General features: G+C 40.7%; 2 long non-coding RNA genes across 3 annotated transcripts in view; one reads left to right on the top strand and one right to left on the bottom strand.

The window, feature by feature from the left end:
• LOC144302622 (uncharacterized) overlaps window positions 1-21,060 on the top strand; it is a 106,715-nt gene extending 85,655 nt beyond the window's left edge. For both annotated transcript variants that reach the window (XR_013369568.1, XR_013369567.1), the window contains exons 3-4: window positions 17,849-17,999; window positions 20,746-21,060. This is a non-coding gene — a long non-coding RNA (uncharacterized LOC144302622). The remainder of the gene's footprint in view (window positions 1-17,848; window positions 18,000-20,745) is intronic.
• The window catches only part of LOC144302620 (uncharacterized), a 33,456-nt gene continuing 28,254 nt past the window's right edge, over window positions 17,568-22,769 (bottom strand). The window contains exon 4 of the long non-coding RNA XR_013369562.1: window positions 17,568-17,935. This is a non-coding gene — a long non-coding RNA (uncharacterized LOC144302620). The remainder of the gene's footprint in view (window positions 17,936-22,769) is intronic.

Genomic DNA, 22,769 nt, shown 5'->3' with positions numbered 1-22,769 from the left:
ATCTCTGATTGGTGGTTCAGATGGGAAGAAGGCAAGAAAAGGCTCCTTAGGTCCTGGGCTCCAGAAATAAAGAGAGCCTCCTGGTTTCCTTCTTAATGATCTCACCCACTTCCTGAACCTAGAGGATGGGCAAGGATCCCAGGAAAAGCTAGGCCCTGGATCTTCCTATAGGTCTTATTTTTCTGGATCCTGTACTGCATACTGTGCTAGAGAGAAAGAAATCCTAAGCAGTGAAAAGGAGAGAAAATTTTTCCTTACTCTCCTGGGGTCCTTGGCTGGGTCTGAAAATTAAACTGATGAAGGCAGATTAACAGAAGAAAAGCATATACATTTATTTAATATAAGTTTTATGGGAGCCTTTGTAAGAAAATGAAGATCCAAAGAAACAGTTAGACCTGAGTATTCTTATGCTAGGTTTGATGAAGAGTGAACAGTCATATAAAAATATAATAGGCTAGGAGTATGAGGTAATTGTAATGAAGTGGAGGAAACTTAGTGAGGCCATTTGTCAGGATTCTTCTCAGTGTTCCCTTGTCTTTGGAGATAAGGATGCTCCTTTCCCCCTGTATAAAGAAAACATCTCTCATGTGAGGGTTTTATGATATGTTCGAGGAAAGAAGGGCAACAGGGGTGAGTGGGGATGGTGAGGTGGGGTGGGTGAGTGGAATGTCAGAATGGCCTTCCTGCTTCTGCCATTTTCTCAAACTCCTTCACATTAAAATATTCAATATGCCAAGGTGCTATATTTTGGGGTAGCATGTTCTGAACCTCAGCAGCAATAATGACTTCTGTTGCCCAACAGTCTGCAGAATTATCAATTCTGTTATCAGTTATCAAACTTAAAGCCAGCCCCAGCTGCCTACAACCTCCCTCAATTCCCTGACCTCCTGAGGGGAGTTTAATTTGGACTTTTCACTTCTATTCAATATGGGTTTACTACCATTCCCACAAGGGCTGTCAGAAAACACTGTCAGAAGACCCCAAGTTCTCTGTGGCCAGGGCCATTGAGGCTATAGGATGAGGCTCATCATTTCATTCTAGCTGTCTTTGTTGGGCCATGGCCATTAGACACTCCCCTAGAAGGAAACTCTTCTGATTTTCCATCTACAAAAAGCTGACTTCATGTTCATGGGGCCCCTTCTGTACCCCTGAAGCTGTCAGGGCACATATATGAGTCATCTGGGAGCATTGAGCCATTACAGCTCTTCAACCACTTTTCTCCTCACTGAGCAGGCAAATTAACTTTATGTTAAGTTTAATAGCATTTATGCTTCAGTTCCTTCAGATGTATGTGGAACTGCCGAGGCACCAGATATACAATAGATACGGCATTCCGATGTGCAAGCCTCCAAAGGATTTAGCAGAAAAATGTTCCAGACTCTTGAACTCTTCACCCACATCAAGGGCATATGAAGGATTGAAGGGAGTAGAGATAAGAGACACATGGGGAAGTGGATTTTTGCAAAAAAATATTATGGGTTCACTGGGAGTCTGATCCTAGCCGATGGGCCAGGAAGGCCCTCCTCACAAACCCAATGCAAGAGGCCCCGGGAGAGCCAGATAGAGGCTCTCCTGACAGTTGGGTCACAGTGATCCGGGATCAACTGTGTACCGGGAAGTGAACCTCAGTGTTGAAGAGTGGGATGGCCAATAGCTCTGGTGGTGAGCAAAGGAGGGGTGTTAGGTTGGGACCAGATATCACTTGCAGACTTTGTCAGGCTAAGAACCCACGTTTTTGTGCACCAAATGTAGGTCATAACATAAGAGAGAGCTGGCATGGGTTTATCTTAGGTTCTACCCCAGAGATCCATGCAGGGGCAAACAGAGCTGATAGGAGGTAAAAATCTGGCTGGATTCCTAGGGGCTGGAATCCTAGGTCAAGAACCAGTAGAATAAAATGGAATTCACCTAGGGCAACATAGCTGCAAATTGGAGAGTCTATGTTTTCTTTTGAGGGGGAGCAGAGCTCTCCAAAGAACCCACAAAATATCTATGAGAAAGAGCATCTACTTTAAACATCTCTCTGACTCAGAAAGCTTGGAGCCAGCAGATGACAGAACCAGTCAATTCAGAACTCTCCTGTGACCCTCAGACCCTGGAGACATCAGAAACCACAGCAGATGAAGTGAAGGAGGCAGAAATCAGCAGGGTAGGAGCAAGAGAGAAAACAAGAGAGAAAATAGCCTCTTCCCCAAACTGAGTCTTCCTGTCTGCAGCTGGCCTGGGCACCATATACCCAAGAGGAACAGTTCAACTATAAGCCACAGTTGGGAGTTTTGAATTTTAATTTGGCCTAAATGTAGTTAAGTACTGAATTTGAGACTGGGTTTGTGACTTAAGAAGTAGACAGAAAAATCATAGGACCTGCATGACTTTTTATACAAAGGCAGGGGGAGAACTAGTGCCACTAGATAAACTTATAGTGACAGTGGTAAGCAAAATTAAGTTGCTATATGACAATATTCCAGAAGTCCAATTTCTTCGGTGGGCCAGTAACATATGTTTATGGATTGTTTCATGTAGTTAGCAGCCACTTACTGAGTTACAACCAGCACCAGGGATACAAAGTGAAATAACCAGTGCTCATGACTCTGAGGAACTTCATCTGAGAAGTGGATGTTGCCTCTGCAGTGATATTCAGAGACTTTAGTCACTTACAACTGCCTCCACTAAGTCGTCCCACATAATGCCAAATCATACCAGAAACTCACAGAGCCTCACTCTCCCCCAAAAGTTCTAGGATACACACTAGCTCAAGTGTAGTCATCACTTGCTGCTGTGAGTGACCTCACTACTTACTGTGTTACACTCTCCCAGTAGGAGGTCACTGCCAACAGGATTTCTCCAAGGTGAGGGGGAGGGATGTCTGTTACCACCCATGGAGAGTTGTTTATGTGAATGTCAGGTCTGAAAGCTGAGCCATAGCACTATCTGGGCATTGAGTTAGCCACATGTACGGCCCTGAGAGGCAGGAATTAAAAAGAAAGATGAATGCAAAGCCTCATAATAAAGAGGAAGGGATGGAAGAACTGGGTGTAGGTAAGAAGATTGATCAGAAGATAGGTATGATGCAGGCCAATGTGTCTTTAGGGCAGAGTTTCTAGAGATTAGAGTTGCAGTAGCTCACCTGAACTTGAGAGAGCTGAGCTGCCAGGTGCCCAAGTAGACCATTAAAGTAAAATGGAAGTAAATAGTCAAGCAATAGTCACTGCAGTGGGGTAAATGAGAGTCTAAACCATAGAAAGCACCAACCCCCCAGTGATCCAAATTCCCCATGGACTAATACATCAGTTGAGGGGCAGGTGGATCAGTGCAGATGTGGAGTGTTGGAAGGGTCATCTCACTACCGAGGGAAGCCCAGATAAAAGCTCTGGGCAATTTTGTGGAGCCGAGGGTAGAGATGTAAGGAGGAAAGAAAGTAGCGGAAAAGCACCGAGTGCGGAGTCAGAGTGGAGAAAAGTGTCTTTAAAGTTGTCCAGTTCTTTGTAAGTAGACTTCCAAATGGAGACACCTGTGCTAGGAATACAGGTCTGCGTAAGGCAAGGCTGGTCAGGGAGGGCAGCTTCCCCAATGTGTCCTGCCAGGGAGAGCCTTTATAGTTGCCTATGTTGGCCCTGAAAAGTCACATATAAAATTTGACCTGGAGCTGGACTCTGTAAGTGTATCCAGACAATGTCTCTTAAACAAATGTTCATGGCAAAATGGCTATGGCTTCTACACAAAGAGTGAGAAACGTCCTCCTGGGATTATCAGTCCCTTCTTGGATCTGGCTTTATTCAGGAAAGTGTGGGCCATCCCCTGTGTGGGGACTCAGGCAGCTAAGAAAGCCTCTGTGGATGCATGTATCTCCCTTCCTTTGACCAGTTTCCCTCCCCACAAGGGGCCAAAGCAACAGCAAAGCCCAGGGCTCCGGAGTTTGGTTTACAGTGGGACCGCTTAACCCCAGGTGTGACTTAACTCTAGTTAGCAAAAATAAGGGTTGTTTTCACTGAACAATTGTTGACTCCATGGACTTCCATGTTAGGAGGTAGGGTGGTTAAAAAATGGCTCTGGACAATTTACACATTCAATGCAATTCCTATCAAAATACCATGGACTTTCTTCACAGAATTGGAACAAATAATCCTAAGATTTGTATGGAACAAGAAAAGACCCTGAATAGCCAGAGGAATGTTGAAAAAGAAAACCAAAGCTGGGGACATCACAATGCCTGACTTCGAGCTGTATTACAAGGCTGTGATCATTAAGACAGTGTGGTACTGGCACAAAAACCGACACATGGATCATTGGAACAGAATAGAGAATCCAGAAATGGACCCTCAACTCTATGGTCAACTAATATTCGACAAAGCAGGAAAGAATATCCAAAGGAAAAAAGACCATCTCTTCAATAAATGGTGTTGGGGGATCCCTGGGTGGCGCAGCGGTTTGGCGCCTGCCTTTGGCCCAGGGCGCGATCCTGGAGACCCAGGATCGAATCCCACGTCGGGCTCCCGGTGCATGGGGCCTGCTTCTCCCTCTGCCTGTGTCTCTGCCTCTCTCTCATTCTGTGTGACTATCATAAATAAATTTAAAAAAAATTTTAAAAAAAATGGTGTTGGGGAAATTGGACAGCCACATGAGAAGAATGAACTAGACCACTCTCTTACACCATACACAAAGATAAACTCAAAATGGATGAAAGATCTAAACGTGAGACAAGAATCCATTAAAATCTGGGGTTCCTGGGTGGTTCAATGGTTGTGCATCTGCCTTTGGCTTGGGTTGTGATCCTGGAGTCCTGGGATCAAGTCCCACATCAGGCTCCCTGTGAAGAGCCTGCTTCTTCCTCTGCCTCTTTGTGTCTCTCATGAATAAATAAATAAAATATTGACAAAAATCCATCAAATCCTAGAGGAGAACACAACAGTAACCTTTTCCACCTCAGCCACAACTTCTTGCAAAACATATCTATAAAGGCAAGGGAAACAAAAGCAATAATGAACTATTGAGACTTCATCAAGATAAAAAGCTTTTGTGCAGCAAAGCAGGCAACAAAAATAAACGCAACCTACAGAATGAGAGAAGATATTTGCAAATGACATATCAGATCTATAGTATCCAAGATCTATAAAGAACTTATCAAACTCAACACCCAAAAAACAAATAGCCCAGTCAAGAAACAGGCAGAAGACTTGAACAGACATTTCTCTGAAGAAGACCTACACATGGCCAACAAGCCCATGAAAAAATGCTCCACATCCTTTGTCATCAGGGAAATACAAATCAAATCCACAATGAGATGCAACTTTATACCAGTGAGAATGGCTAAAATTAACAAGACAGGAAACAACAAATGTTGGTGGGGATCTGGAGAAAGGGGACTTTTACACTATTGGTGGGAATGCAAGCTGATGCAGTCACTCTGGAAAACAGTGTGGAAATTCCTCAAGAAGTGAAAAATAGAACTAACTTATGACCCAGCAATTGTGTTACTGGGTATGTATCCCAAAGATACAGATGTAATGAAACAATGGGACACTTGCACCCCAATGTTCATAACAGCAATGTCCGTAATAGCCAAACTGTAGAAGGAGCCAAGATGTCCTTTGACAGATGAATGGATAATGAAGATGTGTGTGTGTGTGTGTACACAATGGAATATTACTCAGCCATCAGGAAGGACGAATACCTACTATTTACATTGATGTGGATGGAATTGGAGGGTATTATGCTGAAGGAAGTAAGTCAATCCGAGAAAGACAATTATCATATGGTCTCACTCCTATGTGGAATATAAGAAATAGCAAAAGGTCCATAAGGGAAGGGGGAGGGGAACTGAGTGGTAAAAAATTAGAGAGGAAGACAAACCCTGAGAGACTCCTGACTCTGGGAAACAAACAAAGGTTGCAGAAGGGGAGGTTGGGGTGGGTGATAGTAACTAGGTGACGGGCATGAAGGAGAGAATGTGATCTGATGAGCCCTGGGTGTTATATTATATGTTGGCAAATTGAATTTAAATTTAAAAAATGGCTCTGTAGTCAGAATGTCTGGTTTATTATCCCAGCTCTGCTAATTACTAGCAATGTAGCTTGGGTTTATCACATAAATTCTTTGAGCCCTAGTTTTCTCATCTATATAGCAGGCATCTCAACAGTATCTGCCATATGCAGTTGTTATAGTAAATTAAATGAGATAATATGTGTGAAGTGCTTAGATATATAATATGTGCTCAATGGCAGTTTACAGATATGGGTTTATTTGGCTGTCTGGAGGAGAGGGGAAGCAGAGGGGGAACAGTTAGATATTGTGGGTGATGGGCATCTTCACTCTTTCTCAGCTTCATGGATATTACTCCTGAATCTAGAAGCTCAGTTCCCAGAGAGAGAAGGACCTTTCCATAATAGGAAAAAGGTATTGGAGAAACTTCAGGTCCCTGCTCAAATCCCCTTCAAGAAAGTGTCTTGCTCTAAGGCACTCAAATAGAAGAACTATTTTAAATCTGAAAAGGATTTTTTCGTTGTTGTTGTTGTTTGGGTTTTTTTTTTGCTTATGAATGAAGCCAAGTTTGAGAGTGCCTAATTCCTGGTGGCTTCCAGGAAGTAAACCAACTCAGTGTTGACACGCCTCATTTGTTCCTATTTATAGTACCCAAAGCTTAAATGATTTAAGACTTGCTTAGGAGACATGTTCCAAGAAGAAAAAGGTTTTCTGCTTTTTGCAATAGTGATTGCTATTCTTCACTTGGTTCATGATATTTTATTTTTTTTATTTTTTAAGATTTTATTTATTTATGAAAGACACAGAGAGAGAGGCAGAGGGAGAAGTAGGCTTCCTGCAAAGAGCCCAATGCGGGACTCAATCCCAGGAATCTAGGCTCAAGCCCTGAGCCAAAGACAGATGCTCAACCACTGAGCCACCCAGGCATCCCGGTCCATGATATTTTAAAAATCAACTTTAGTGAAGTATAACTTATATACAATAAACTGCACCTACTCAAAATGCACAGTTCAATGGAGCTAGAGGGAATCCTGCCCAAGTGAAATAAGTCAAAGACAAATACCATATGATTTCACTTACACGTGAAATCTAAAAAGCAAAACAAATGAATAAACAAACAAACCAAAACCAGAAAATGACCCATAAATACAAAGAACAGACTGATGGTTGCCAGAGTAGGGGCATAGATGAAATGCAGGGAGGGGAGTGGGAGATACAGGCTTCCACTTAGAGAATGAGTAAGTCAAGAGGATAAAAGGAACAACATAGGGAATATAGTTAATGGTTTGTAATAGTGTTGTATAGAATGTCAAATCACTATGTTATATACCCAAAACTAAGGTAGCATTGTGTGTCAACTTACTTCAATTAAAAAAAAAATAAACCGTGCACAGTCCAGTGAGTTTTGACAGATCTGACATGCCTATAAGACTATTGCCACAATTAAGATAAAAGAGTATTTCCTCACCTCCAAAGATTTCCTTGGGCCCCTTTACAATCTATCTATCCTCTCTTTATTCCTGTGTCCAGGCAATCACTGGAGATTAGTTTGCATTGCTTAGAATTTTATATACATGGAATTATATAGGATATATATATACATCTTTTGTGTCTGGGCTTCTTTCATTCCACGTGATAATTTTGAGATTTATCCTTGTTGTGTATATGAGTAGCTCATCCCTTTTGGCATATACCATGTTTTGTTTATCCACTTACCTGCTGGTGGACATTTGGGTTCTTTACAACTAGTGGCTATTATGAATAAAACTGCTAAGAACATCTGTGTGTAAATCTTTGTGTGGACATTTGATTTCATTTCTCTTCATAAATATCTAGGAGTTGAATGAATGGGTTATAAGGTAAGAGTATGTTTCTTAAGAAACTGCCAAACTGTATTCCAGAATAGCTGTACCATTTTTCATCTCCACCGGAGATGAAAACTAGAATTCCAGTTGTTTTACATTTTTGTCAACACTTTGGATTGTCAGTCTTTTTAATTTTAGCCATTCTAGTATATCTCACTGTGGTTTTTATTGGTATTACCCTGATAACTAATGATGCTGAACATTTTTTCAATGTGCTTAAGTCTTTGGTATATCTTCTTTTGTGAAATGTTTGCTTGCCCCTAATATTTTAAGTTTAAAATTATGCTTCGAACGGTAATGTCAAAGTATCACTGATCATACAAAACGGCAACTGAGAAATCCCTTCTCTATTTTTTTTTAATATTTTTTATTTATTTATGGTAGTCACAGAGAGAGAGAGAGAGAGAGGCAAAGACACAGGCAGAGGGAGAAGCAGGCTCCATGCACCAGGAGCCCGACGTGGGATTCGATCCCGGGTCTCCAGGATCGCGCCCTGGGCCAAAGGCAGGCGCCAAACCGCTGCGCCACCCAGGGATCCCAGAAATCCCTTCTCTAAATCACCAGCATGACTTTCCTGTTTATGCAGCTTTTAGAGACTCAATTTTAGAGTGCTAACACTACTTCACTATTCCATGCTCCATTTATTTTGCTGGATACTCCTCATGGTCCTTTTTATATGTCTACATTGAAAAAGCCTGCCTATTAATGAAATAATGTTCTGTTTTATGAATTTCACAGAGGGATTGCATATCCTCTTCAAATTTGGAATTTATGCAAAATGTAATCTTTACAACCTGTGTTTCAATGAATCTGTTTAAAGTTCAGAAATTCTATAACCAGATTTTATTTTATTTTTATCTTTAGGGAGGATGATTATAGATGGGATGGAAGGAATTGAGAAAGGCAGGAAATGATTAGAGAAACATTTCCTCAGCTTGAAATTGTAATTTTATGCTCAGAAGGCCTCCTGTTAGTTCTTGGCACTGCTTTTGCTAGAGATTTGGGTGCAATTACTCATCACTGTGCTCTAGAGGAAAACTCAACAGACAAGGGATCGAGAGTAGCCAAGAAATGGGGGACATGCATTCAGCCAGACTGCCCTTTGGTGAGCAAAAGCCAGCCTGAGTCCTTGAAGAGTCTGGGTCAGGGGGCAGGAAAGCTGAGGGACTATTAAGGAAGCAGAGTCAGCAAGATGGAAGAAATTGAAGGTCTCACCATGAAGAATCACTAAGGGAGAAAAGTTGGAGCCAAGAAAACAGTAGGAACTTGACAAATGTGGCTGAAGGGGGGCAGAATTGTTCTGCTAATGATGATGTATAGCCAACCAAATGTTGGCAAGATTATGCATTCCAAATAGTTCCAGATTAACATTACAGATGGGAGAGGAGTGTTTATCACAATTTTGTGTGAATAGATACAGGGCTGAGAACATTACACACGAGAAAATTAAGCATAGGAAAAGGTAAAAGGAATATCAGGAGAGGAAGAAAAGAATTTTCCAAATCTGTCTGGTGCTGGATTAGCCTCCCAAAGGTGCAGTGGTGATGAGTCTGGAACTCAACTGTCCAGGTGTTACATACCTTCTCCTTGGGCCGCTGGTGAGTGCATGACTTAACAACAATCACCCTGGGCTGGCGGTGATTCAGCACAGCTGGTGGACCTCTAGTGTTTTAGCCAACCCAGCATCCAGAATTTGCTTCAGCCAATCGCACCTCGAAAATAAGCAGTCTATGAGACTGTTAATCATGTCTCCTCACCTCCACACCAAGAGGTGTACATGCATGTGACCCTACTTCTAGATCAATTAGACTCCTGGTCACGCTTCCTGAGCACTTGCTATTTGCCAGGAACTATTCTTTTCTATTGTTTGTTTTTAATTAAGATATAACTGACAAATAACATTATATTAGTTTCAGGTGGACAACATAATGATTAACTATTTGTATATATTGAGAAATTATCACCACAAGAAGTCTGCTTAACATCTGTCACCACATACAGTTCTAGAATTTTTTTCTTGTAATGAGAATTTTTAAGATTTATTAACTATGGTCACCATGCTATACTTGACATCCCCATGACTTATTTATGTTATAACTGGAAGTTTGTAACTTTTGACTCCCCTCACTCATTTTGCCTATCCCCTACCTCTAGCAACCATCAATCTGTTCTTCAAATCTATCAGCCTGGTATCTTTGTTGTTGTTGTAAATTCTACATAAAAGTAAGATCACATAGTAGCTATCTTTCTCTGTCTGATTTACTTCACTTAGCATAATACCCTCAAGGTCCATCTGTTTTTATTGAAAACGGCAAAATTTCATTCTTTTTTATGGCTGAGTAGTATTCCATTTCTGTGTATATATCACATATATATATATATGTGTGTGTGTACATATCTCACATCTTTTTTATCCCTTCATCCATCACTGGACACTTAGGTTGTTTCTGTATCCTGGCTATTATAAATAATACTGTAGTAAACATAGAGGTGCAGATATATTTTTGCGTTAGTGTTTTTGTTGTTGTTATTTTTAGTAGGCTCTATGCCCCACATGGGGCTTGAACTCATGACCCCAAGACCAAGAGTTGCATCCTCTACTGACTGAGTCAGCCAGGCACACCCCTGAGTTAGCATTTTTGTTTTCTCCACCAGGAAGTATTCTTAGGGCTTCACATATATTAACTCATTTAAGCCTCAGAACAACTCCACGAGGCAGATGCATTCTATGGATGAGCAAACTGAGGGAAAGCGAGTTTAATGACTTGCTCAGGATCACGTAGTTAGGAAGAGGTGAAGCCAGCTTTGAACTTGGGCAGTCTGGTTTTTGGTGGGTGCAGGAAAGACAGGAAGAAAGGTTATTTCAGCTTTTCCAGCCTCCAAAGTAGAGACAGGCAGGAAAAGAAGGGGTGGGAGATGTTGAATGAGTCACCTACGACATCTGCCAAATCTGGTCAGTTTTTTTTTCCCCTCTGTTATTAACTGTCTCTTCCTGCCCGTCATGGCTTTGCAGATGATTCAAACGCTTCTCCAATGTCAGACTCATTGTTTCACACACCCACATCTTTCAGAAGATTTGCAATTTCATTTTGAAATTGATTGCATTGTCATCTCTGTAGTCACAGATGTCATCCGAAAATGGCAGATACATTTACGGTCCCTGACAGCCGATGAGAGACTGACCCCAGTCTTTGATTGATAACTAACTGGTGTGGATACTAGTGTGCTTGGGTAAGCTCAACAGATGGGCATCTCAAGAGCGTATTATCTACAATATATTTGCTTTCCTACATAACCTCGTAGCCCCAGATTCTTTAATAATGAGTACTAGATCACAAGAACTCCTTGGATATAGCACCGAAGTAACCTAATCCTTTCTTCCCTCCCCAACCCCATGTCTGCCTTAAGGAGGATATTCAAAGAATATGGGTTTAACAATGACAACAAGAAAACTCTGTAGGTTTGAGGTCCACTGAGCTCCCAGGCTCATCCATTCCTCAGGCCTCCAGGCCTCCAGGCCTCCCTTCTATCCCTGGCTGGGTGTGATGTCTGTCAGCGTCCTTAGACACAGCTGTCCTTAACCCACCGCTGCTGAGGCTCAGGAGCTGACCGCTGTTGCCGCCCCACTGCTGACTTACCTGCGCACAGATCCTCTACCTGTTGACGTCGGTGTCTGCTGAGCTGCTCTCAAGAGGAAGAAGGTCTTCTTACATGATGTTTCATAAGTCATTTTTTAAGTCCTGGAATAGTGACATTAACCTCTTGTGACTCCCTCAAGATGCTGAGACAACTTGTCCCTGCATAGATAAGGAAGAATTTGGGGTAGGACCAGACAGCATCTAACCCTCCATTAAAAGATAATTAAAAATCAAAAGCATGGGCACATGGGTGGCTCAATCAGTTAAGTGTCTGCCTTGGGCTCAAGTCATAATCCCAGCGTCCTGGGGGAGAAGTAGGCTCCCTGTGGGGTCCCAGGATCATGACCTGAGTCAAATGCAGACGCTCAAACACTGAGCTACCCAGGTGTCTCTTCTTTATGATTTTCTTAATAACATTTTCTTTTTTCTACTTACTTTAAGAATAATGTAGATCATACATATAACGTACAAAATATGTGTTAATCAACTGTTTGTTATCCTAAGGCTTCTGGGATAGAGTATAGTTTTGGATAGAGTCCAAAGTTACATGTAGATTTTTGACTGTGGGTGTCAGTGCCCCTAACCCCCGTGTTGTTCAAAGATAAATTGTGTATATATATATATATGTTAAAGGTTTAATTTTACTCGTTAACCAATGAAGGAACCAGGCAGGCTTTGTAACAGATGTGTTTATAGATCAGAAATACTGAAATTGGGATGCCTGGGTGGCTCAGTGGTTGAGCATCTACCTTAGTTTGGCTCAGGGCATGATCCCAGGGTCCTGGGATTGAGTCCCTGCAGGGAGCCTGCTTCTCCCTCTGCCTGTGTCTCTGCCTCTCTCTCTCTCTGTCTCTCATAAATAAATAAATAAAATATTTTTAAAAAATAAAAAAAGAGAAATATTGAAATTACTATGTAAATAGAAGCAAACAGGTTTTTCCACAGGGGCTAGGGAAATCAACTGGACCTTTATCAGGACAAAATTTGCATGTTCATGAGAACATTTTGCATTACTATCAAATGCAAAAGTTGTAAAACAGCTCAAAGATGTTGAGAGATTAGAATCAGATAACCTGAGGCTGTCCTTCAGTTAGTGCCTGGTTTTCCCTGAAGCTTGATGCTTTTTCCAACCCTCACAGCCATCTCTCTCCCTTAATAGCCAGCAGATTCTGTGTGCCGTTCACAGTGGACAGCCTTAATGCCAGGTTCCTAGGATTAACAGGAGCTCCAACATTGTCTTTTTCCCCATTTCTCTCAGGGCCACTTGTTCCTTAGTAAACAGCGCTCCTGGGGGCCTGCCAAAGTTCTATTATGGGACATAGAGATCAGGCTTCCTCTGGGATGCCTGCTATAATTTGGATGCTTCATTTGTATTGTTGTATTGGGGGAGGGTGTTGCTTGAGGATTGGTGGGAGGCGGCTACAAAAAGACAGAACAGGATCAAATTGTGAAGCATTTTCTGTGCCACAGGACAGATTTTGATCTTGACCCCAAAGGCAATGGAGAATGCCACAGTCAGTCTTTTGAGTAGATCAATGCAGTGATCAGGGCTGGGTTTTGATTAGGTAACCGGAGGTGGCATGTAAGACACACCATAGAGAGGAAACCAAAGATATTTCAGGGAGTGGGTGGGGTGAGATGAAATGGAGATGGAAGCTAAATCTTAGCTTATGAAATTGTCTTGAGTGAACAAAATAACTTCTAGAGAATTTTCTGCCCATCACAAAGACACACCTTTCAGTCTTCTCTTTAAAATATCTCCAGATTTGTCTTGCTCTCCCTCCCTGCCTCCTTGGAACATCCCTTTCTACAACAGCCCCTAAGCTGGGGGAACACTCAGCCACTGTCCAACACTGTGACTCAGTCATGTCTGAAATGCTTACTAGGATTCATGCTCTTTGCAAAGAGCCCATACACTTTGAACCAGTGTGTCATAGGCAAATAAACCTGAATAAGTAAGGTAGGAAATTGATTTTACTCAGAATGTTGCAATAGGAACAGCCTTCTAGATGTCAAGATCACAGTCTCTCTGCAGAGTGGTTTTCCCCTAAGACTTTTATAGGGAAGAGTAGGCTCCTTATAGGTGGGGTGATTTTTTTTTTTTTTTTTTTTAGATTTTATTTATTTATTCATGAGAGACACAGAGAGTAGAGTTGCCTTTATCTTCAGGGGAAGCTCCAGCCAGTCGGCTGATCAAGAAATAATTTATATCTGTATCTAGTTAGTTGGGTTTTTTTGGGGGGGGAGGGGGTGGTGGTTAGGGGCCAAGGGTGGGCTCCCTTAAGATGGGTCACTTTGGCTTGCAGATTATGCTGAACTGAAAACAATCAAGGCTCCAAAGACTCAGGAAGAAACTTTTTGCTCCCCCACAATTGCCTAGAAGAATTTAGATAGACAACCTGCTCCAGAAAGAGAACTATCACCATAGATAACTACCTTATGGCATGAATTAGGCAGGATAGGGAGGAACCAAGCAAGGCCTGTTTGATCAAAGTCCTCTGTGTCCCATTGCTTCGGAGTGGCCCAGCAAACACTTGTTTATCAAACATTTACTCTTTTTCATCTTCCTGCAAATTGCATTCCTTCCCTTTGAAGTCCCAGACCCCTGCCACCTTCTCCTTAGATCAGAATGACATATGTACTCATTTGGCCTGAGTATCTGTGAAATTTCCATGTCTGTGTGGATTCCCCATACACGCAGAATTAAATTATATTTTCTTCTGTTAATCTGTCTCATGTCAATTTGATTCGTTGCCCAGCTAGAAGGACCTTGAGGGCAGAGGAAATCTTTCTTCCCACATTGGGGAAGGGTCAATTCATCCAATCATTTTTGAGACTAATAAAGAGACAACAGGCCCTAAAATGGAGTCACTTGTGCAAGACTGCATCACCAAACTGAGACTTCATTACTGACCTAACTCCAGTTTCAGCCTTTTCCAGGAATATAATCTTACCCAGTTGGTCTGGAATTTCCTGGTCAGCACTAGGGAGGAAATCTGCTTGATAGACCTCTGTCATCCTCCAAAGGAAGGTGACCTTGCCTGAAACAATCCATTCTTTGCTAGTAACATCCTTGACCCAACTATGTCTACCTATAAAAATCTCCCAATTTGTACAACTCTTTGGAGCAATTTTCTATTTGCTAGATGGAATGCTGCCCAATTCATGAATTGTTGAATAAAGCCAAATAGATCTTTACTCAACTGAATTTTGTTTTTTAACAAGGCAAAGAATAGGAATTTGAAGGGTCTGTATCTGGCTTTCTCATGGGTAAACAAGGGGGTGTCTACATACTTTATCCAAGGGGAAGGGTAGTTCTTTATAGGAGCCCTTTCTAGTAACACAGAAGGGTGGAGGATTTCAGGAAACAAAAGGTTGAGAAGATTAACCCTTTCCATTTTCCAGAAGAACAGGAATCAGGTAAAGTTCAGTGTTGTCAGTGATTACGGATTTTTAGATAAATTCAAACTCCAACCTTAGTGTAAAGAAATGATACATTATGTCCAGGAAGAAGTTGGAGTGCAGAAGCCCTGATTCCCAATATTGCAACTCACTCTTTTACAGAGGCTAAGAAATCCAAAGCCTCTCTGTACTACACAAGGCTCATTAACAAATGGATAGGGGTGGGCACTGATGTAACCTGGAGAGCATGTGCTCCATGGAAGGTGGGGAATGCTTCTGAGCTTTGTGTGTGTGGGAATGTGGGCCCAATATTGAAAGACCTTGTTTTCTTAATTTCAACAAGGGGTTCTGATTATCTGCTTGTTTATAATTCCACAAATAAATTTATTTATACAAAGTATCAAAAAATCTGATGGAAAACCAATTTGTTGTTAATTGAAGTATAGTTGACATCAATATTATATTAGTTTCAGTTGTATACAACATAGTGATTTGACATTCATACACATTAGGAAATGGTCACTACTTAAGTGTCATTACCATCTGTCATACAAAGTTATTATAATATTATTGACTATATTCCCTCTGCTATACTTTTCATCCCTGTGACTTATTTATTTTATAACTGCAAGTTTGTACCTCAGTTCCCTTCACCTATTCAGCCATCCTCTCACCTTCCTCTCCTCTGGCAAACCATCAATTTGTTCTTTGTATTTATGGGTCTGTATCTGTTTGATTTTGTTTGTTTTGTGTTTTGGATTCCCCATATAAGTGAAATCATATGATATTTGTCTTTCTCTGACTTATTTCACTTAGCATAATATCCTCTAGGTCCATCCATGTTGTCACCAATGGCAAGATTTTCAAGTAAAATCTCCTAATTTAAGAGTTGAAGTTATCATAAATTTCAGGAAAACACATCAGGAAAATGACAGGCTATCATTGCAACCTCTCATGCAGAAGTCATCCAGTTATGAACTCACCTGATCTTACTTACTCCTTGAAACCACACATAAGGGCAGCCCAAGTGGCAAGCGATTTAGCACCTGCCTTCAACTTGGGGTGTGATCCTGGAGATTCCGGATCGAGTACCACGTTGGGCTCTCTGCATAGAGCCTGCTTCTCGCTCTGCCCGTGTCTCTGCCTCTCTCTCTCTCTCCCTGTCTTTCATGAACAAATAAAATTAAAAAGAAAGAAAGAAAGAAAGCACCCATAAAGGAGGGCACAGCAGCAAAGATTGCAGGTTTCTTTTTCTTTTTTTTTTTTTTTAAGATTTTATTCATTTGTTTGAGAGAGAGCATGCACACACAGAAGGAGAGGGAGAAGCAGACTCCTCACTGAGTGAGGGAGCTCCACCCAGGGCTCAATCCCAGGACCCTGAGATTATGGCCTAAACTGAAGGCAGATGTTTAACCAACTGAGCCATCCAGGTGCCCCAATGATTGCAGGTTCCACAGAAGGGTTGACTGATGGCTTAGGGTTCCCCAGCTGGTAAATAGCCTCGCTTGAGTGGAAGCCAGCTCTCCATGACTGTGCCTGAAAATGCTGGGTACCACACACCCTCCCTTATAGTTCTGTCCCAAGTCTCCATTTCTATTAATAGAAAAATGGGAGGGGGTAGATGTTGTATGGGATAGTCATCATCTTTCTTTCTTTCTTTCTTTCTTTCTTTCTTTCTTTCTTTCTTTCTTTCTTTCTTTCTTTCTTTCTTATGGGATAGTCATCATCTTTCTTTCTTTCTCTTTCTTTCTTTCTTTCTTTCTTTCTTTCTTTCTTTCTTTCTTTCTTCCTTCCTTCCTTCCTTCCTTCCTTCCTTCCTTCTTTCTTTCTTTCTTTCTTTCTTTCTTTCTTTCTTTCTTTCTTTCTAGATTTTATTTATTTATTCATGAGAGACAGAGAGAGAAAGAGAGAGAGAGAGAGAGAGAGAGAGGCTGAGCAACCCGGACTGCCCTTTTCTTTCAATTCTAATGTTCTGGCACCTTCTTTAATTCTACTTCTAATTCCACTGAGGAATTCAGCAGGTTTGTAAGTTATATCCTGGCTCACTCCTTTTAGAAAATAAATTTTTCATTATTCATTCTCAAGCTGGTCATCTGTTTTTTTCAGAAGCTGCTGTCTCTCCATGTGTAGAATCTGAAATGACAATCAGGATCTTAAGAGAGATGAAGGTGAAGAATAGGCCAAAAAAGGAATAATTATTTTATTGGCCAGCTGGCTAAGAAGCAAGACAAAAATCAGTTATAAATAACAATGGTTTTGAGTTAACTTTTCTCTTATCATCAAGATAAAACTCAGGTTGACCATGTCCAGAGATAGGATAAGTTTTCATTTCCTTTCAGTATCACATGGGTAACAATTTCCCAGCTGGTTATTCTATTTATCTGGCTCTTAAAAATATCCGCCGCAACTAGCCTCAGAAAGCCTCAGAAAAGATGGCTCTTCAAAAAGTACATTTCATCAAATGGGAGCTTTTCTTCCTTCCTTCCTTCCTTCCTTCCTTCCTTCCTTCCTTCCTTCCTTTCTTTTCTTTCTTTCTTTCTTTCTTTCTTTCTTTCTTTCTTTCTTTCTTTCTTTCTTTCTTTCTTTCTTCTTTCTTTCTTTCTTTTCTTCTTTCTTCCTTCCTTCCTTCCTTCCTTCCTTCCTTCCTTCCTTCCTTCTTTCTTTCTTTCTTTCTTTCTTTCTTTCTTTCTTTCTTTCTTTTCTTCTTTCCTTCTTTTCTTTTTTAAGATTTTATTTTTAAGTTATCTCTACACTCAACATGGGACTCAAGCTTACCACCCTGAGAGCAGGAATCATACACTCCACCATCCAAGCCAGCCGGGTGCTGCCATTGAGAGCTTCGTGTCTTCTCTTGTCTTGTTATATTCTCTAGGTTCCTGTGAAAACTTTCAGAATTAACTGATGTAACAAGATAATGACATTAGCTCAAATGGTTTCTGTTTCCTCTTTACCGTGCTTCGCAAGGAGAATTTTATTTTTCCGTACTGCGTGAGCAAAGTTTGAGAATCTGGGAAGATAGCCAAGAAACATCGCCCTCTGAAAAAACAAAGGCTGTGAGAATAAGAAGAATGGCATTAACTGACCCTGTGGAAATAACACATTTAAGTGATGATGGGTAAGTGGGAAGCATTCCCCTAGAGCTATGTTTCTCAAAGTGAATTGTAAATAGAAACCTATTAGAAACAATTTCTGGATTAAATAATATTGAAACACATTCACTCTCATAGGGTTTCTCAGAAACTTTGATATATTGATGTAGATGGTGAATTTCGAAGAGAAGCTATAGTATGTAGTATTTTCCAAATGTATTTTACTATGGAATCATTTTTTGTACACTAATCAACTTTGGCAAGCTCTATACTGGAGTATTTTCTTAATTTCAACAAGGGATTCTGATTTTCTGCTTGTACGTATTCATATAAATAAGTTTATTTATACAAATAAATATTTATACAAGTATGTCTATACACACGGTTATTTATACAAATAAATTGTAACATGTCTCAATACTTACAGTTTGAGAAGGAGAGCTGAAAAGAGAATTAGACTAGGTGTTTCTCTCTAATGGGTAGGTACTAGTTTGTGAAGGCTGCCGTAACAAAGTACCACAGACTGGGTGTCTTAAACAACAGAAATTAATTTTTTCCTGGTTCTGGAAGCTACAAGCCCAAGATCAAAATCAGTAGGGTTGGTTTCTTCCTCCACATGATTGGCTTGCAGATGGCCTCCTCCTCCCTGTGTCCCTCTGTGATCTTCCTTTTGTGCTTGTTTGTATACAAATGCCCTCCTTTTATAAGGACAACAATCATATTGGAATGCTGCCTACCCTAAAGACTTTCTTTTACCTCAGTTACCTCTTTAAGGCCTCACCTCCAAAAATAGTTACACTCGGAGGTACTAAGGGTTAGGACTTCAACAAATGAATTTTGAGGGGACACGATTCATCTTCTAACAGTGGACTAGGAACATAAATTACCACAAGCTGGCTCCATACTCCCTTGAGATGATAATATTCTTTGCATCCCACCCCAGTCCTTCTGGAGCAGGCTTTTGAACCTGAGGTGAGCCTCAGAGGATCTTCCAACTGGGAGGAACCAGCTTCACAGCCAGACACAGTCTGTTTGACCACTCTATTTCCCAAGAAACCTAATACATTAGCCTGCTGCTTTGTGAGCTCAACTCTTGAAAGTTTGGTTAAGATGACTCAGTTTCCCTGGGCCTGATCACACCTAACTGGATAGATAAAATGTGGTTTTTAAACTAGCTAAGCTAGGAGCTAGATGTTGTCCCTGCTGTGTCTCTACCAGGAGAGCCAAGAAAAAGGATTGATCTTTGACTGAGGGTCAACTATGTAGCAGGGGCTGTGTATAATAACAGCCCACGTGTCCTGAACTGTGTTGAACATTTTCCACCAGCATCATCTCAGCTATTGCTTACAACATCTCTTTGCGATAAAGGTACTATGATCACCTCTGGATTAAAGATGAGGAAATTGAATTCTACTTCTGAAACTACTGATATAGTATATGCTAATTAAATTAAATTCAAATTAACTTTTTTAAAAGATGAAGAAATTGATTTCTAAAGGTACTTATCAGTTATATAGCTAGGATAAAATTTGAAGCTTCCAAATTATTAGCTACAATCATGCATATAGCTTATTGATCTCACTTGATTTGGGGAAAGCAAAAACTGTTCCTCTATCCTCTTATGTTCTGAAATGAGGACAAGTTCTGATTTAAACTGATGAAAGAGATTAACAAGAGAAAAGGCAGACAGATTTTATTAATATGTCTATATGCATGGGGACTTCACAGGAAATATGTGAAAACCCAAAGAAGTGGTTAGATTTGGGGGCTTATCTATTATTTTAACAGAGAATCATAACTCGCAGAGAAGTGATTAGATAAAGGAAAGTGGTGTTTGGGGCTCTGGAGGACAGTAAAGTGTAAGTTGACTGAGGACTGTGCGGAAGACAAGGGTGGTTGAGTAAGATTTGCTATGCTGGGCAGCCCCTGTGGCACAGCGGTTTGGTGCCGCCTGCAGCCCAGGGCATGATCCTGGAAACCCTGGATCGAGTCCCACGTCAGGCTCTCTGCATGGAGCCTGCTTCTCCCTCTGCCTGTGTCTCTGCCTCTCTCTCTCTCTCTCTCTCTGCATCTCTATGAATAAATAAATAAAATCTTTAAAAAAAAAAAAAAAAAGATTTGCTATGCTGGCTCCAACTCCAGGTGCCCTCTCCGATGATTATGCTGGTTCTCTTCCTGGGATGGAAGGGAGGAGCACCTTTACAAATGGAAATTTACGTCACTTCTGTGAAGGGGAATTTATGCCCTACTTTTAGGCAGAGAGGGAGAGGGCAGAGAGCTCTTCTTATGTCTGCTGTTCTTCAATTGCCTTTAGCTTAAAATAATAAAAATAAGTCTTATGCCAAAGCGACACATTTTGAGATGAAATATCTGGATCCCCTTCAGTTTCTACGACCCTTAGAGAGAAAGAAGGAAAAATGAAGGCAGCAGTTGTCCAGGGCTATATGATTAATAAGCAGAAACTAGACTTATAAATGGATCTGACTCCAGAAGCACCAGTATATGTACTATATAAATAAAATGTTTTAAGTAAACATTTTGTTTCAGAATGATTTTAGATTTACCGAAAAAAAAATCACAAAGATAGTGTAGAGTTTTCATATACTCTGCACCCAGGTTCCCCTATTATAAACATCTTACATTAGTGTGGTACATTTGTTATAAATAACAAATCAATATTGATACGTTATTATTAACTACAGTCCATCCTTCATTTAGATTTCCTTAGTTTTTTTATCTAATGTCTTTTTCCTGTTCCACGATCTCATCCAGGATGCCACATTGCAGCTGGTCGTGTCTATCTTAGACTCCTCTTGGCTGTATCAGTGTCTCCGACTTTCCTTGTTTTTGATGGCCTTGACAGTTTGGAGGAGTACCAGTCGAGTATTTTGAAGAATGCCTCTGAGTTGGGATCCATCTGATCTTTTCTCTGTGATTAGACTGGGGTTAAACGTTTTGGGGAAAGGCCATGGAGGAAGAGTGCCATTTTCATCACATCAGACCAACAGTCGCCCTATTGACACGACTTATCACCGTTGATGGATGTCAGGTTTCTCTACTGCAAATAAAGAGAATTTTTAAACTGCCTTTTCCTCCTGGTATTACTTCATTCTCACATTTCCGTACAGCAGGAGTCTCGAATCCTGTGCTTTTATAGTAACTCCATTGTGTTGACGTACCCTGTAGTGACTACTTGTCATTCTGCTATTCAGGTGAGGGATCCCGTTCTTGCTTTTGTCCTTTGTGAGTGAGTTTTTGTCCTTGCGTGTGCATGCGTGTGCATGCGCGTGCATGTAAAAGGGAGTAAGTGGCTTATTGGTGGTTTGTTAATTCATCTAAAGACTCTGCTGACCAGAATCTAAGAATTCTAAGAGGGCTCCAGACCAGTGTTTGAGCAAGTAACAAGCAGAAGGGTCTTAGTAAGTGACCACGCTGGGGCGTTGAGGGGAGATGAGACGATTAGAAAAACTTCCTGTGGGCCTCAGTTTTCTCAGTGATGAAATAAGTTTGAAAAGATGGATTCTGTGAATTCCAAGATCACTTCTCACTCTGAAACCAGGGATCTGTTGTCTGAGGGCAGGAAAATAAGGTGGGTTCACTCTTCCTGTAACAACTTTATTTCTTTAGTTCATTAAAAGCTAAAGCATTAAAAAGAAGCCTGATTCCTAGTCTCTGGAGGTATTTCTTTGGCTGGAGTCTCTGGTTTAATGAAGATATAAACATTCTTGTGGGAACAGATCCCAGCTCGTTGCTTCGCCCACACTTGCTTCCGCAAAGAAACTACTCCGTTCATTCTCAGCCTCTGCTGTGTTTTCTACATCTTTCTTGCTCCTTTGCGTACAGCTGCGGTGAGAGAGACTTAAAAGGTTTATTGTTCATCCTCTAGGAGCATTTTTCTAAATCGAGGTGGAACACACTCAGTACATAATCCCCTTTCTGGCCAGAGCTGTCCTCATTTCTGCATTTATTTTAAGGTAAAAGTCAAAGTCCAAAATTTTTCATTCTTGCTTTATGGACCTGAGAAAAATCACAGTTCATTCTTTTGTGTCTTTGGTCCTTTGCCACAAAATGAAACCTTGTGGAATTTATGCCTTTTGTTTTTTTTTAAGTTTAAAAAATTAAATCCTATATGCTAATTCAATCACACTAAATACTGTATACTGTTGCAATATTTCCTTCTACAAAATACCCTAACCCTTTTCTATAGAACAATTAACTTTTGTAAGTTAGCAACTTATCCATTTTAACGGGCACCGAGCATGCTACATTTTGACTCCTGGTAGAAAAGGAAAAATCTAGGAAAATGTCATCATGCTCCAGTTTGCCTTGCACTCATTTCCCCTCTTTGGAAATGGAGAATTAAGGTTATTCTTCTATCAATTTTTCCTTGTTTTTCTGTAGCCCCATTTAAGGAAAAAAAAACTTTCATTTTGTGTGTTGTCAATTCCTCCGGGTTCACTTACATCAGCTTTGGCTGGGGTGATGTTTAAAACATTTCAGAGGGGTAAATAATTTATTTGAAAGCTAGTGGAGAAAGGCACTTAGAAAAATTAAACCAAGTGAGTGAATTTGAAAGAAAAGATGTTACTGGGAACCAAATAGCTTAAAGGCCAGGGAGGGATCTCCATTTCAAAAGCAAAAGTAAATGTCATTTAAGTCTTACCTTCATACATATTTTTTCATGAATCTTGTTTGAATGGATCGATACAGATGTAAATATGTCTGAATAAGTAAATATGTCTTTAAAATGTTGGCTTAAAGAAATTCTTCTAAGCTTTGCTACTGTCTTGTGACAT

This window comes from Canis aureus, chromosome 31, assembly GCF_053574225.1.
Source record: "Canis aureus isolate CA01 chromosome 31, VMU_Caureus_v.1.0, whole genome shotgun sequence".
NCBI classification, from domain to species: Eukaryota; Metazoa; Chordata; class Mammalia; order Carnivora; family Canidae; genus Canis; species Canis aureus.
This window is presented reverse-complemented; position numbering and strand designations above follow the sequence as displayed.